Here is a 16,629-nt window from a genome sequence, read left to right as displayed (position 1 = left end):
CAATAAGTAAAAGATAGGCGTACAAAAATATTGTGGACAATGTTTCGGAGTTTTCTGAACAGACCTCGTATATTGCTGCGTAAGAATTGTTGCTAATTTACCTAAATTCGAGTACATAAGTCATATGTTTTGGCGCTTATTTGCGACGAGCTGCAACTTACCACACTCGAAATTATGAGCGTGCGCTGCATTTTGCGAAGCTGTATCGTGTTCCTGCCCGATCTCATATCGTGTCGCCCCTTTGGAAACTTGCCTGTCTCAACGGTAAGCGTCGCGTCGCGCAACTTTTATTACAACGAATCGTACTGCCTATCGTGTAGCCTCAGTGCGAACAGTGGCTAATCATTTGCGTACCCGACTTAAGTGCATGCATGTACGAAGTTACACTGACATCCGATCATGTCTTGTGTGTGCTTCATCTTTTATCAAGCATTGTAGTCGACTATAGTAGTAGGTGTGATTTTCATTCATTGTAAAAATAGTATTGCATTAGCTGTAATAGTATATTTTGCGTCATTGGGCGCGGATGTATACAGAGCAGCTCGTATAGCATAATGCGAAGCACACTAGCTTACGAGACAGGGAGGAGGGCGAAACACTGATGGAATTCGCACGGCGGATTAACGGCAGACGCACTCGACTTCTTTCCTTCAGGTTACCTTGATAACGAAGGTGTTAGGAAGGACACCCGGTGACAAAGTTAAATAATACACTCCCCCAAACCCTGAAAAGTGGGCCCCGTACTGGATGGCATGAACGCTAAGGAACAACGAGAAAGTTGCCGATGTATAGGGAAAAAATAGCTGCTGAAGGTAATAACTCTGAGGAAGAGTCAGTACATCCTATGTTCAAATTATAAATAACTGGCTCTAATGTAATAAAGGGAGAAATGTGAGAAGATCGAAACAGAATAATTATGTACCTTGCTTTTACATACTGGCGACTTGGTCGCACGGCTTGCCCGCGGGCTCAGTCGCGTTCTTCGTGCGAGCAGCAGTCCCCATAAGCCTTTTTACTGTTAGCGTTCAATAAGTAATGTAACATTTTTTTCTGAAATCAGGTTAGTTTTATTCATGATTCCGGTATACCATACTATTCCTACTTTTCTGGCTACAAAATCCTATTTTTCAACATAATCTCCATCAATCGACGGCTTACGGCACCTCACTGGGAGGGACCGTTTGCCCACATGGTACGACTCTACTGGCAAAGTCGTAGCCAACGTTTTGATGCATCATAATGGACGTAATGCTTCCCGCAATGTCATTCTTCATTGGGCCAAACAGATGGAAGTTGGAAAGTATGAGATCTAGGCTTGAGGATGGATGAGGAGCAGTCCATGGAAGTTCAGTGATGACTGCCAACAGAGACACGCTTTTGTTCATCGACGTGTTTGTTTATGATCCATTGATCACTTCAAATGAGAGTGTCCGCACGTTCCAAAGTAAAAGGAGTCACAGCTGTGTGCGGCCAGATGTCACATGATAGATTAGACAGGTTAGAGCAATCTTGCTGCCGTGATGACAGACGCCTATGAATATCTCTGATGCTCAGGTTTTCCGCCAAAAGAAACTCAATGACGGCTCTCTGCCACGAAAGCACCTAAGTTATTGACGCCATTTTGGAGTCGGCCGGAAAAAAGTGTGTTGTATAACTTATTCAGCACGCCTCGTAGTTTACACACTGGCGATTCGTCAGAGCGCCGTGAAATGCACTAGCCGCTCACGGCAGCTGGTTGTGGTGATTCGGCAGCTTTGACACGGCCCTTTATACGCTCAGGTACTTGCACGGACTTGTCCCTATAGACTTTGTTTGCACAGACAAGTCGTAGCGTGTCACTGAATGGCCGACTGAAAAATTTGTGTGTGTTAGTTTTCCGGAATTGTATAACTCAACGATGAAGGTGTTTCATAGCACAAAATTTCAACCAGCACACCTTTTGCCAGTTGCCAAGTGCCTCAATCTATGCCATTTTATAAAGACAAGAAGTTGCTCAACGTTGTTATCAAAGGCTCTTCGCAGACTTACTTCAGATTTTTATACGATACTCTAATGAACATTTGTACACACGTAGGCAATATATTTTTGTAATAAATGTAATATGTATATACGTATCTATTTTATACACTGACAAGCCAGAACAATAAGCCGGAATACGGAGGTTGGAACTTTAATAGTGGCAGCTATTTATTTGCAGTTCGCACAAAATAGATACGTGTTTGAAAGTTTTACTGGCCTTCAGAGTAGTCACCAGCATTGTGTACAACCCGTATCCAGCGATGTGGAAGTCATACGCAAGATTTTCAAACTCCTAAACATCCCTAGGTCCACTGTTTACGATGTGGTAGTGAAGTGGAAACGTGAAGGGACACGTACAGCACAAAACCGTGAAGGTCGACCTTGCCTGTTGACTGACAGAGACCGCCGACAGTTGAAAATGGTCGTAATGTGTAATAGGCAGACATCTACAGGAATTCCAAACTGCATCAGGATCCACTGTAAGTAGTATGACAATTAGGTGGGAGGTCATAAAACTTGGATTTCATGGTCGAGCTGCTACTCATAAGCCACACATCACGCCAGTAAATGTCAAACGACGCCTCGCTTGGTGTAAGGAGCGTAAACATCGAACGATTGAGCAGTGGAAAAACATTGTGTGGAGTGACTAATCACGGTACACAATGTGGCGATCCAATTACAAGGTGTGGGTATGGCGAATACCCGGTGAGCACCATCTGCCAGCGTGTGTAGTGCCATCAGTAAAATTCGGAGGCGGTGGTGTTATTGTGTGGTCATGTTTTTCATGGAATGGGCTTGCACCCTTTGTTTTCCGTGGCACTATCACAGCACAGGTCTACATTGACGTTTAAAGCACCTTCTTGCTTCCCACTGTTGAAGAGCAATTCGAGGCTGGTGATTGCATCTTTCAACTGATCGAGCATCTGTTCATAATGCACGGCCTGTGGCGAAGTGGTTACACGACAATAACACCCCTGTAATGGACTGGCCTGCAAGAGTCCTGACCTGACTCCTACAGAATATCCCTGTGATGTTTTGGAATGCCGACGTCGTGCCAGGCATCACGGACCGACATCGATACCTCTCCTCAGTGCAGCATTCCGTGAAGAACAGGCTACCATTCCCCAAGAAAACTTCCAGCACCTGATTGAACGTATGGCTGCGAGGGTAGAAGCTGTCATCAAACCTATGGGTGGGCCAATACCATATTGAATTCAAGCATTACCGTTGGAGGGCGCAACGAACTTTTAAGTCATTTTCAGCCAGGTGTCCGAATACTTTTGCTTATGTAGTGTAATTCGTATTTAACACGCCAGGGTCGCAGTCGGACCCCATCACAGGTGTACACAAAGCAACGGTCCGTTACTTAAGCAAATTACATGACATCTAATGCCACATAGGTCCATAAACCTACCAACAAACTGTTTGATCCCTGATACGCAGAATCAGTGATTTATTTCGTTTAAAATTCGGACAGTCGAGCTATTAAGTAGGTGGTCATAATGTTTTGGCTCATCAGTGTAAGGAGCAACATTGTTATCAAAAACCTCGAAAAGTTCTTCATTTATTTACTTCATTTTTTGAAGGATATTGTAACGAGGATTTAGACACCGTACGCTGTATATCTTTAATGTATATAATATATCAATACATATTCAGTATGGAAAGTAGAATCGTTGTCCGATTTACTTCAAATTTGTGCACAACGCTCAGTGAATGGTATGCAGTCACTCAGTCTGAATTACAATAGCATGTCATGTAAAACATTACAGAAATTGTTTGTCACATACATATTCTTTCTCCGTATGTAAATAATTTCAAACAAAAATTGTGTAACCAATAATGCCCTGTTTTGTTTTCTTCCTTGGCGTTGGCGTTGTAGGATAAAGAAATGGTGTATTTATGACTTCTAGGTTTATGGTTAGAATACAATTACGGAATCATAATAGTGCGAAACTTTGTAATCCTTTAATTCGAATATATCTATGCGAAATACTGTCATGTAGACTACTATCCTCACAGATGCAGCAAGGAGAGGTTTCCCTCGTACCCTTTATTCCCTTGATCCCAACCGGTTTACCCGTCTATTGAACTTCAGTGAAGATTTCATTAGCAAAAGCAATAAACAGGGCTCAAAGTCAGAGTGGTAAGAGAGCAGAGATGGAAAGGAGGAAACTGACATAGAGAGGGTAGGAGAAGGTAGTGGAGAGGAGGATATGAAAAGAGTGTGGGAGTAAAAGTTCATGCACAGGGAGAGGGCAAGGACAGTAGGAGGCGGTGGACAAAGAGAGGGGTGAGGAGGAGATGGGCAGGGAGAGAGAGAGAGAGAGAGAGAGAGAGAGAGAGAGAGAGAGAGAGAGAGAGAGAATTCCAGCGTCGCTAGTGTTATGGTGTAGTCTGTCATGAGTTTTTATCTCCCTCAAAACAATAACATGCGAAAGCCGCACACTTTTTGGAAGCCACTCTTTTATCCGTTTTCTCCTTACCAATCTTCGTCGTTTCATAACTTCCGAAACAACAGCTCTTCACAGAATAATTATCTTACAAGCCAGTTCACTTAATTTGACGGTGGCCAGAAATGCTCTGCTCTCTCGGACTACTGATTCAGGACTCTGCGGCCTGCATTGTGGTTGGAACGTGCGGACACGAGCTGAATGCCGCAGACCAGGTGCGTAGGCAGTCATGGGGAACACGGTCTCCTCAAACGAACCTGAGCATATAAAGGGCCGTAATGACGCTTTCACACGTGGCGATCCGGCAGCGCGGTTGCCCAGGCGGTAAACAGTCGTCGCCTCGCGCCGTTGTGCTGCGACTGTCGTTTGTTAGCTCTTTATGATTGTTGAATCATGCGCATTGTCTGTATTGTTTTAAAGAATTTTGTGCTCTTATCTGCCACAAAAATGACTTGACGTGGAACTTCTCATCACTGAAGTAAACGTTGTCCTGTAATTTGGGGTTCAGAAAATTAGGATTAAAGCAATAGGATCGAAAAACATACTGCTCGGGAGGACATGTGTTAAAAATTTTTTCCTGGCTTCGAAAATAAAACTGTGTCCGAGCAAAACGAATGTGGTATGCATCGTTTATTACTTATTAGAATACATTTTACATCTTGTTCATTTGCCAAAAAGCATGACAGTTCTGACAAAATATGCCATGTACTTGTATCGCACTCTCCTGGCATAGCGACTTCTTACAGGCGTGGTGGTACGTACACGTTTCTAAACCAGTTACTCATAAATTTCCATCTAGCTTGAATCACATCGCTTTTGCGAACAAAGTTGTGCAGAACGCAGCATACTCTAATTAGCTTCTTTCACATCTAGAAGATAATGAAATATCCTCTATTTGTTGTACAGGGTCCCAAAAGAGCTCTCTGTGAAGCGGTGCGCCCTCCATAACCTGCATTTATAAACTTCTCTTTTCTCTGTCAACTTCTTTCCACTGCACGGACGTTGCATATTGTCTTCGAAAGAAATAGTTCAGCTCCGACAAAGCGGAATGGAACAAGCTCACCTGAATCAGACAAATATCGAGGCTTTTTAAATTTGCTTTATTATCTTCCACTATTTTCTAAAGGTCACTATTTTTATAAATTTGTAAGTCCAGACTTCCTCCATATGAACCTACGTCTATGAATTTAAAATAATAGCGTCACAAACTGCTCGTAACACCGTTGAAAAAATGTGATTGCAGTTGTACAAAGAGCCATTGCATTCATGTTTAACAGTTCTTATATGATTCTCGTCGATTTCACCAGGCAACTTCGGAAAACCGGAGATGGTACTTAACTTTACTCCTATATTAATCGAGCCTATTCCGATATAAGTGGCATGCATATGCTTTGTATGTTATTCCATATTTTCTAAGCTATTTCTCCAACGATTTTGAACATACTGCAACTACCACATTTCAAGGAATAAAGCACCTCTGTGAATGCAAAGCCTGTAGCAAGATACGTGGTTACAGAAGGGGAAGAACATTCGCGACTATTACACAGGACTACTGAACGAGAGGAAAGCCTCAAAAAGTGATTGTCATGCATAATCGCAACAAATATGTGTGTTTGGACATGTTAACTTGCCAGTCACCTGTAATTTCCACTAAATCAGCAGAGTTATGTGACTGACTCATTGATAAATGATTCTGATGCTCCGAATGGAGTTGTCTCCAAACCTCGTAAGAGACAAAGGGTGACAAGAGGATATGCTGTTTCAGGTACTTCCAGGAAACATCAAGGAAAAAAATCATCGAAGCCTGAAGTAGGTGACACTGATGAGTATTTTCTACTGTCACTATTAGATGACTTGAAATCTGAAGATGTACGCTAAATCTGAAAAAATTCCTGTTCTCAGAATGTACAGTTCTTCTTACACCTCATGGAAAACTATAGTTTTCCGTTCACCTCAAACTTACAATTACCTGTATATTCATTTCCACTAATAACTTGTCTTGCATCCATTTTAGGCCAAAGTACATCAAATTGCGACGCTACGCTTTCAAGTATATCATCTAATTCATCAGTGGTCACTGTTTCATTCTCTGGGTAGCGTAAATGTTAAATAGTTGGTTTACTGTACTTCAGTATTATACATGGGAACAAATTACTTCTGAAACTTCCCTAAAAATACAAACATCAAAAAAAGTTTTGCATCGACCAGGTTCCCAGAACTCCTGCAGACAGACGTTTATTGAGTATATTGTATCACAGGCACAGTTCCTTTGACTGTTCAGAGATGTCACGAAACCCGCCCAGAGATGAAAACAACCATTATGAGCCACGCCCATCAGTCGGACGGAGTCCGACAGCCGATCAGTTCCAGTCATTCCACCAGGAAGGAGACACACGGCTCGTGTTGTTTGTAGTTCACCCATGCCGAGACGGTCAATACCGTTGGTTCTATCGCGTCCGCATTGTCACTTTGTGCCAGGAAGGGCTCTCAACAAGGAAAGTGTGCACGCGTCTAAGTGAACCAAACCGATGTTCTTCAGACATGGAGGAGACACAGGGAGATAGGAACTGTCGATAACATGCATCGCTCAGGCCGTCCAAGAGATACTACTGCAGTGGATAACCACTACCTACGGATTATGGCTCGGAGGAACCTGACACCAATGCCACCATGTTGAATAATGCTTTCGTGCAGCCACAGGAGGTCGTGTTACGACTCAAACTGTGGGCAATAGCCTGCATGATGCACAACTTCACTTCCGACGTCCATCTTAGCAACCACACCATGCAGCGCGGTACAGATGGGCCCAACAACATGCCGAATGGACCGCTCAGGATTGGCATCAAGTTCTCTTCACCGATGAGTGTCGCTTATGCCTTCAACCAGACAGTCATCGGAGACGTGTTTAGTGGCAACCCGGTCAGACAACGCCTTAGACACACTGTCCAGCGACTGCAGCGAGGTCGAGGTTTCCTGCTGTTTTGGGGTGCCATTATGTGGGGCCGACGTACGCCGCTGGTGGTCATGTAAGGAGCCGTAAACGGCTGTACGATACATGAATGCCATTCTCCGACCGATAGTGCAACCATATCCGCAGCATATTGGCGAGGCATTCGTCTTCATGGACGACAATTCGCACCCCCATCGTGCAATGTAGTGAGTGATGTCCTTCAGGATAACGACATCGCTCGACTAGAGTGGCCAGCAAGTTCTCCAGACATGAACCGTATCGAACATGCCTGGGATAGATTGAAAAGGGCTGTTTATATGGGAGACGTGACCCGCCAGCCACTCTGAGGGATCTACGCCTAATCGCCGTTGAGGAGTGGGACAATCTGGACCAAAATGGTCTTGATGAACTTGTGAATAGTATGCCACGACGAATACAGGCATGTATCGATGCAGGAGGACATGCTACTGGGTATCAGAGGCACTGGTGGGTACAGCAATCTGGAGCACCACCTCTGATGGTCTCGTTGTATGGTGGTACAACATGCAATGTATAGTTTTCATGAGCGATAAAAGGGTGGAAATGATGTTTATGTTGACCTATATTCCAATTTTCTGTTCAGGTTCCGGGGTTCTTGGAACCGAGAAGATTAAAACCTTTTTTTGTTGTGTGTGTATATGTATAAGTAAAATAAGCATTTTATTTGACCTGTAGTAATGATAAGTCTTTCCTCTGGTGATATACTGGTGACCCAGAAGTCCTTTAACATTTGAAAATGCACTAATTCACGGCAGAATAAAGGTAGAGAAGTAAAACTTGAGATATATCCCTGACGTGCGGTTTTATTGAAACAAAGAAAAAAAGTATTAAAACATAGCATCAGATGGCACTGGACAGCAACATGACAGTAACGCCGCTTGAGAATCGTGTATAAAATGAGCCACAGTGAGAGAGGAAATCAGGTGCCCCAGCAATCACGGCATGTTGACTTCACCAAAAGGCATTGTTAGTGAAGCTTTACTATCAGAATGGCGAATCCGCTACTAATCCCCTGCTGAGGCACCACTTCCGTTATCCTTGTCTTCCCAGGTCGCCACACCTCAATCCATGTGGTTATTGGTTGTGGGGTTACATGAAGTCGTTAGTCTACCTCGATCATCCGACCTCATTAGGCATTCTAAAAGACAACATCCGACGCCAGTTTCTCTTCATACCTACTTATATGCTATACAGTGCGATTCACAACAGTGTCACTCGGCTACACGTATTATTGATAAATGACGGACGACATGCTGAACATTTGTTACAAAGAACATCGTCTTTGCTAAAAACCAATTTGTATGCCATTTCTTGTTTTTGTGTCATATGAAGCGTCATCTGGTGGTGAAGCAAGGCAGGTTTCGGTTGTGATTGTGGACGGGGCCATAATCAATTAGTATTGGTTGGCTTTTCTTTTAATCACATACGATCTACTTAAAAGCAACAACAAATTAAAATAATGGCAATAATTTGATAATTGTTTCATATCTGAAGGCCTTAATAGCAATAAATTAAGAATTGTTTAACTTGTTGCAACTTACAAACTACGGTTATTAAAATATTGAAACAAATCACCAAGGTCTTAAAGGTTAACTGCTAAAATACAATTGCCACGTAAGAATTTCAAGACAGTGATGGCTGAAGGCCTTTAACGCCAAGAATGGCAATTATTTAAAAAAATTAACAAACATACTCTTAAACAGCAAGGCAATAGCAAAAATTAATTTAAAAAACAGGCACCTAATCGCCAAATAGGTGAGACAAAATGATAGTAAACTTGGTAGCACAACCGTTTAAACTTGCTATAACGCCAAGAATGGCAATTATATTTTTAAAAATTATAAACATGCAATAAAACAGCAAATATAATAACAAGGTTAATTCAAAAGGACAAGCAACTGATCACCAAACGGCTGAGACAAATTATGCTAACTTGGTAATAGAGTAATAAAATATTAACACATAACACAGCAAGAGCAGCGAAGGAAACAAAAAAAATTCGGAGTAGGTATTAAAATTCAAGGAAAAGAAATAAAAACGTTGAGGTTCGCCGATGACATTGTAATTCTGTCAGAGACAGCAAAGGACTTTGAAGAGCAGTTGAACGGAATGGACAGTGTCTTGAAAGGAAGACATAAGATGAACATCAACAAAAGCAAAACAAGGATAATGGAATGTAGTCGAATTAAGTTGAGTGATTCTGAGGGAATTAGACTAGGAAATGAGACACTTAAAATAGTAAAGGAGTTTTGCTATTTGGGGAGCAAAATAACTGATGATGGTCGAAGTAGAGAGGATATAAAATGTAGACTGACAATGGCAAGGAAAGCCTTTCTGAAGAAGAGAAATTTGTTAACACCGAGTATAGATTTAAGTGTCAAGAAGTCATTTCTGAAAGTATTTGTATGGAGTGTAGCCATGTATGGAAGTGAAACATAGACGATAAATAGTTTGGACCAGAAGAGAATAGAAGCTTTCGAATTGTGGTGCTACAGAAGAATGCTGAAGATTAGATGGGTAGATCACATAACTAATGAGGAAGTATTGAATAGGACTGGGGAGAAGAGAAGTTTGTGGCACAATATGACCAGAAGAAGGGATCGGTTGGTAGGATATGTTCTGAGGCATCAAGGGATCACAAATTTAGTATTGGAGGGCAGTGTGGAGGGTAAAAATCGTAGAGGGAGACCAAGAGATGACTACACTAAGCAGATTCAGAAGGATGTAGGTTGCAGTAGGTACTGGGAGATGAAGAAACTTGCACAGGATAGAGTAGCATGGGGAGCTGCATCAAAACAGTCTCAGGACTGAAGACCACAACAACAACACAATAATAAGACACAAGTGCTAGTCACAGACGGTGTTCCAGGAATCGACATCTGAGTAGCTCAGGCCAAAAACACTTTCGCGAGCGATGGGAAAGGCAGCCAAGAGTTGCATTTACTTCACAAGATGGTAACTCAGACTAGTGGCAGTCTAACGATCCATCGAATGACTCATGATAATCTGCTGAAACTACCTAACGTCCGATAAACAATGCAACGATGAAACACCATGCCAAATCCGGAACCGGCGGTCAGCACTACCTTCTCATAATGCTGTGTTTAGAGTGTCCGAAAGGAGAAAGGAACCACTACTACCAAAGTGGAAGAAACACCAATCGACCTCCAGGGCAGGTCACTGAGGCGTTAGCGGCCATCAGGCAGCAAAAATACCGCTGGTTGAACTTAACAAATAGTAACACATAGAATGCAGCAGTCAGTAACAAGAAGTCGAGGAAAGCTAATTAGATCCGCCTTCCCCTAGCGCTCCACTCGCTGCTCTTCGTCTCGGCGACACTGTGAGCAGCAACACGAACCAAAGTCACTGGAGAATCGCTACATCTCCCAGTGGTGGAGGTTTCACTGCTAGGATTAAAATACACTCAACTTGGATGGATCCGGTTGACGACTAGGTTGTGTACGCTCGCGACCACAGCCCTTCCATCCGGCAGTTCGTGAGTGCCGCCAGCGTTATTGGCGTGATCTCGCACTGCCCTATTGGCTCCTCCAGAGTCCCCAACTGACCTCCTCACTCACACGACCCGGAAGAACAACGACCTCACCCCAAAGACAGGGCCACAGTTACTACATACCGATAACGCTGCTGCTGCTACTAGCAGACGGGCAACGCTTGCGAAACCAAGTGGCGCCAGTCAACACAAGAAGACAAACAACTGCAACCATGTCAACTAAACGATACAGTCTGGCCTCCGAGGACGGAAACCTACAACAGCACCAACGCTAGCCGAAGCACGGCTTTTTGGTTTCAATAAAACTACATGTCATTTCAAGCATGTGTGCCTTTTTCACATCTCACCTGTTCGTATCTGCCTTTGATAAAACTGTCTCAAGCTTCCAGCCGCGTCAAGTGGGCTAAAATCCACGAGCTGTCTGCTGAATACCCCTCGGTTCAAATGGTTCAAATGGCTCTGATCACTATGGGACTTAACATCTCAGGTCATCAGTCCCCTAGAACTTAGAACTACTTAAACGTAACTAACCTAAGGACATCACACACATCCATGCCCGAGGCAGGATTCGAATCTACGACCATAGTGGTCGCGCGGTTCCGGACTTCAGCGCCTAGAACCGCTCGGCCACCCCGGCCGACAGTACTCCTCAGCCATTGTCAAGTGGTGACTCACCATTTGGCAATAGCCGAGAAGTACTCGGCCGGTAGCTCGTGGATTTTAAACCTCTCGGCGCGGCTGGAAGCTCGAGAGAATTTTATCAATACATATCGTCGGGAAACCATGCATTCGTAAAGTACTTTTCCTTTGTTTCATTCGCGCTCAGCACAGCACATAACTAACCAAAAGTTCTGAGATAGTTAAGGTATTTTGTAGAGTTTTCTCTCAATTTCTTATAAACTATAAAAAAAAGAAGAAATGTTCTTGTTCCTGTCGATTAGTTAACATTAGAATCCTCTACTTTCGTTGCCAGCGATGGCATCGGTCTTATCTTTTCAGCAACAAAACGGAAAGCATCCCCTCGTCAGAATGCATTTCTTAACACAACCAACTATTGCCACAAATCTTCTGCTGCGCGCTTGAGTCGCAAGCCCAGAGATTCAAAATACTGGCACATTGCAGAGACGTAACTGTACGGCTGAATCGCCGCGACGAAGTCTCCAGTGTTGAGAGAAGTGAAGTTCACGTTGTTGTTGCCTGTAGATTCAGAGTGTAGACGATGCGGGGGAACGTTACAAATGTGACCGACTCAGAGCCGATGCTCTTTCACGCCAGAGCACAGCGGCGCTGAACGCTGCCCGGTGTCTTCTAATTAGAAGCTTCTAGCGAGTCAGCGGACGAGACGGCAGAGCAAAGTAGCCCGAGTGGCAGCGACTGGACGCCGGCGCCGCTTTGAGTGCGGCGTGACGGATGAGACCGCCCCCACCGCCCCCGACCGCCTCCCTTAATGAAACATCAAAAGTGCGAGCCGACGGCGGCGCCGCGCACCCTAATGGAGCCCCTCGGCCGGTCGCCAATGGAATTACGGACGGGCCCCGGGCGCCATCAAAGGCCATCGGCTGGCGGCGGAGGGACGTAAGTGACTGGGCGAGCGCGCCGGCGCCAGCAGCAGGTGATAATCGACGGCATCGAACCGGGGGCGGCGAGATGCGCGCGCGCGGCGCAAATGCGATTTTCCGCCCCCGCTCCGGCCGTGGCGTACTTTAAAAATCGTTTTATTGAACGCTGCCCCGACGAGCGCCGACCGGCGGAACGGTTAACGAGAGTTAGGAGCGCCGGGCTTTTGCGCAGCTAAATGCATTGCACTCCACTCTGCGTCACGTGCCACGGCATAATTTGTACTCGTTAGTATCCAAAACTGCTCGTTAATGCCTTCCGAAGGCTGTCCTGTCGCATTTCCGAGCATCCGACATCAACAATTACTCCGGCGTCAATTGGGTGGCGTGTTTCTTTCACAATTGCTGATACTTCTCCTGTAAAAGTGTTAATCGTGCTGTTCTGTTCGAGTCGAAATGGATATAAATTTCGTTTCTCATTATTTAAATGCCAAGATAATATTTTGAAATACAGGGTGTCTGATAAAGAGCTTCCTAGTCTTAATGTGTCCTAGAATCTGTACAAAGTTACGTACTCTATTCTAATTTCTGGTGTTTGGTTCATCAACTCTCAAAGTTTGGCTCTCCTGAATTTGGCAGGTCTGCTTCACCTTGCGACTGCAGCAGCGCTGTTTCTTTCCTCTGTTCCCTCAGTTCAGTCCAGGCATGCGTACAATGCAGTGCAGAGCAACTCAGCAAAAATGTGTACTCCGTAACAGAAAGCGCAGTGTGTCATTTGGCCAGCCGGGGTTGCCGAGTGGTTCAAGGCGCTACAGTCTGGAACCGCGCAACCGCTACGGACGCAGGTTCGAATCCTGCATCGGGCATGGATGTGTGTGATGTCCTTAGGTTAGTTAGGTTTAACTAGTTCTACGTTCTAGGGGACTGATGACCTCAGAAGTTGAGTCCCATAGTGCTCAGAGCCATTTGAACTATTTTGTGTTATTTGGCTTTCTTTTGTGGCCACATAAAAAATTCTGTGTAAAGTGAAAATATCAGAAAATCAATCATTTACGGAAAAGAATCATCGCTGTGGCTGGGACAATTACACCTGAAATGGTCATGAATACGTGGCGAGACGTGAAATACACTCCTGGAAATGGAAAAAAGAACACATTGACACCGGTGTGTCAGACCCACCATACTTGCTCCGGACACTGCGAGAGGGCTGTACAAGCAATGATCACACGCACGGCACAGCGGACACACCAGGAACCGCGGTGTAGGCCGTCGAATGGCGCTAGCTGCGCAGCATTTGTGCACCGCCGCCGTCAGTGTCAGCCAGTTTGCCGTGGCATACGGAGCTCCATCGCAGTCTTTAACACTGGTAGCATGCCGCGACAGCGTCGACGTGAACCGTATGTGCAGTTGACGGACTTTGAGCGAGGGCGTATAGTGGGCATGCGGGAGGCCGGGTGGACGTACCGCCGAATTGCTCAATACGTGGGGCGTGAGGTCTCCACAGTACATCGATGTTGTCGCCAGTGGTCGGCGGAAGGTGCACGTGCCCGTCGACCTGGGACCGGACCGCAGCGACGCACGGATGGACGCCAAGACCGTAGGATCCTACGCAGTGCCGTAGGGGACCGTACCGCCACTTCCCAGCAAATTAGGGACACTGTTGCTCCTGGGGTATCGGCGAGGACCATTCGCAACCGTCTCCATGAAGCTGGGCTACGGTCCCGCACACCGTTAGGCCGTCTTCCGCTCACGCCCCAACATCGTGCAGCCCGCCTCCAGTGGTGTCGCGACAGGCGTGAATGGAGGTACGAATGGAGACGTGTCGTCTTCAGCGATGAGATTCGCTTCTGCCTTGTTGCCAATGATGGTCGTATGCGTGTTTGGCGCCGTGCAGGTGAGCGCCACAATCAGGACTGCATACGACCGAGGCACACAGGGCCAACACCCGGCATCATGGTGTGGGTAGCGATAGCCTACACTGGCAGTACGCCTCTGGTGATCGTCGAGGGGACACTGAATAGTGCACGGTACATCCAAACCGTCATCGAACCCATCGTTCTACCATTCCTAGACCGGCAAGGGAACTTGCTGTTCCAACAGGACAATGCACGTCCGCATGTATCCCGTGCCACCCAACGTGCTCTAAAAGGTGTAAGTCAACTACCCTGGCCAGCAAGATCTCCGGATCTGTCCTCCATTGAGCATGTTTGGGACTGGATGAAGCGTCGTCTCACGCGGTGTGCACGTCCAGCACGAACGCTGGTCCAACTGAGGCGCCAGGTGGAAATGGCATGGCAAGCCGTTCCACAGGACTACATCCAACATCTCTCCATGGGAGAATAGCAGCCTGCGTTGCTGCGAAAGGTGGATATACACTGTACTAGTGCCGACATTGTGCATGCTCTGTTGCCTGTGTCTATGTGCCTGTGGTTCTGTCAGTGTGATCATGTGATGTATCTGACCCCAGGAATGTGTCAATAAAGTTTTCCCTTCCTGGGACAATGAATTCACGGTGTTCTTATTTCAATTTCCAGGAGTGTATCTTCCGACGAGTGCAGGGCAACAAATGGATCCCATGTTGTCTTCTACTAACATTAAACAATACTTGAAGGTATTCTCTTTCATTATATGTTCTCATTGATGTAATTTTTCATTAATTTCCCCATTAAATTTATACTTAAAACAAGGGAGTCCTTTTTCAAACACGCTGTATTTTAAGCAGTTTGGTCTTAAACCTTAAACCTAGCAGTACCAACCGCATTTTCCATAACGCGCGTTACCAAATGACGGAGAGGGGACACTTTATGCTTATCCGAAAAAATATTAAGAAAACAAAATTTGTTAATTGTTCTGAATTATATGAACACCATATTTTTAAACATATACTGACATGTAATTAGGTTCCATGATTTAGCATACTGTTAGTAATGTCAACGCACACTCAATCATGTGTATTACCACCGACTTTATGACCACCACAAAAATATTTCAAAAATGCAAATTTCGCTCATTATTGTTGTCTTTTACTCTCAACACACTTTTGAAGAGACATTGATGTGTTAAGTAAGGCTCTCGACCTGTGAGTATTCATTACTACATTCACTTAGCAGTATGGCATGTGCTACTGAGACTTAAATTTTTGAATTAATTTCAGTAGTTAAATTTAAAACATATACTGGATATTGTAGAAAAATTCATTAAAAAGAATAAATACTTTATTCCAAATTTTAAAATATAAAGAACCTCGTCCCATTGGCAATAAGAGGGTTAACAGTGACATATGTAACGTTCAGATTGTAATGATCCGACGTAAGTACGATTACTCTAAAGTCTAATATTTTTAGTGTCTGCAACATTTTGTTATAATAGTGACTTTTATCTTTACAAGTAACTCTGAACAATCAACAAAGCCTTTGGTTTATAACAATGGGTTTGTTTCTTACTTTTTCCAAGAGATTGTTTAGCACCTGTCAAATATTTGAAATATTTGAATCTTAGTTGTTTCCATTCAGTTTGTGTTGTGACACCATCGCCATCATATTATTCTCTGAGGTTGAATTAGAAGAATTAATAGCGGATAAAAGAACACGTACAGAATGAGATTTTCACTCTGCAGCGGAGTGTGCGCTGATATGAAACTTCCTGGCAGATTAAAACTGTGTGCCCGACCGAGGTCCCGAGTTCGAGTCTCGGTCGGGCACACAGTTTTAATCTGCCAGGAAGTTTCAACACGTACAGAGTTTGAAGATCGCGCCAGTAATACATCTGAAAGCAAGTATTATGCTGACTGTGACTGCAGCCCACAGGCTGTATAAAACAGTATACAGTCGTCTCTTTCGAAAGATGGGAATACAGAATGGCAATTATACTCACCAGCACAATTTGAGTGCCTATCAGCTTCGAATGTCGTCAACAGTACCCCACCAGTCACCACGTATGCAACCAGGAGAGTAAGTCACGAAAAATGTCATTTTGAAGAAGTATGTTATACAGCGCTTCAAATATAATGGACATGTCAAATATTGAGGAGCTTCGAGTGGATGGTAAACAATGGACAAAAGTGAATAATCCTGTTTTTCAAGTCCACATAGGACTTTTATT

The 16,629-nt window shown here is 44.5% G+C and overlaps 1 protein-coding gene across 1 annotated transcript in view; it reads left to right on the top strand.

Moving 5' to 3' along the window:
- The window catches only part of LOC126267877 (Down syndrome cell adhesion molecule-like protein Dscam2), a 1,296,028-nt gene that overhangs the window by 623,840 nt on the left and 655,559 nt on the right, over nt 1-16,629 (top strand). The gene's annotated exons all lie outside the window — the stretch shown is intronic.

Source organism: Schistocerca gregaria, chromosome 4, assembly GCF_023897955.1.
Source record: "Schistocerca gregaria isolate iqSchGreg1 chromosome 4, iqSchGreg1.2, whole genome shotgun sequence".
Lineage (NCBI taxonomy): Eukaryota > Metazoa > Arthropoda > Insecta > Orthoptera > Acrididae > Schistocerca > Schistocerca gregaria.
The sequence above is the reverse complement of the archived record's forward strand: the minus strand, read 5'-3'. Positions and strand labels throughout refer to the sequence as shown.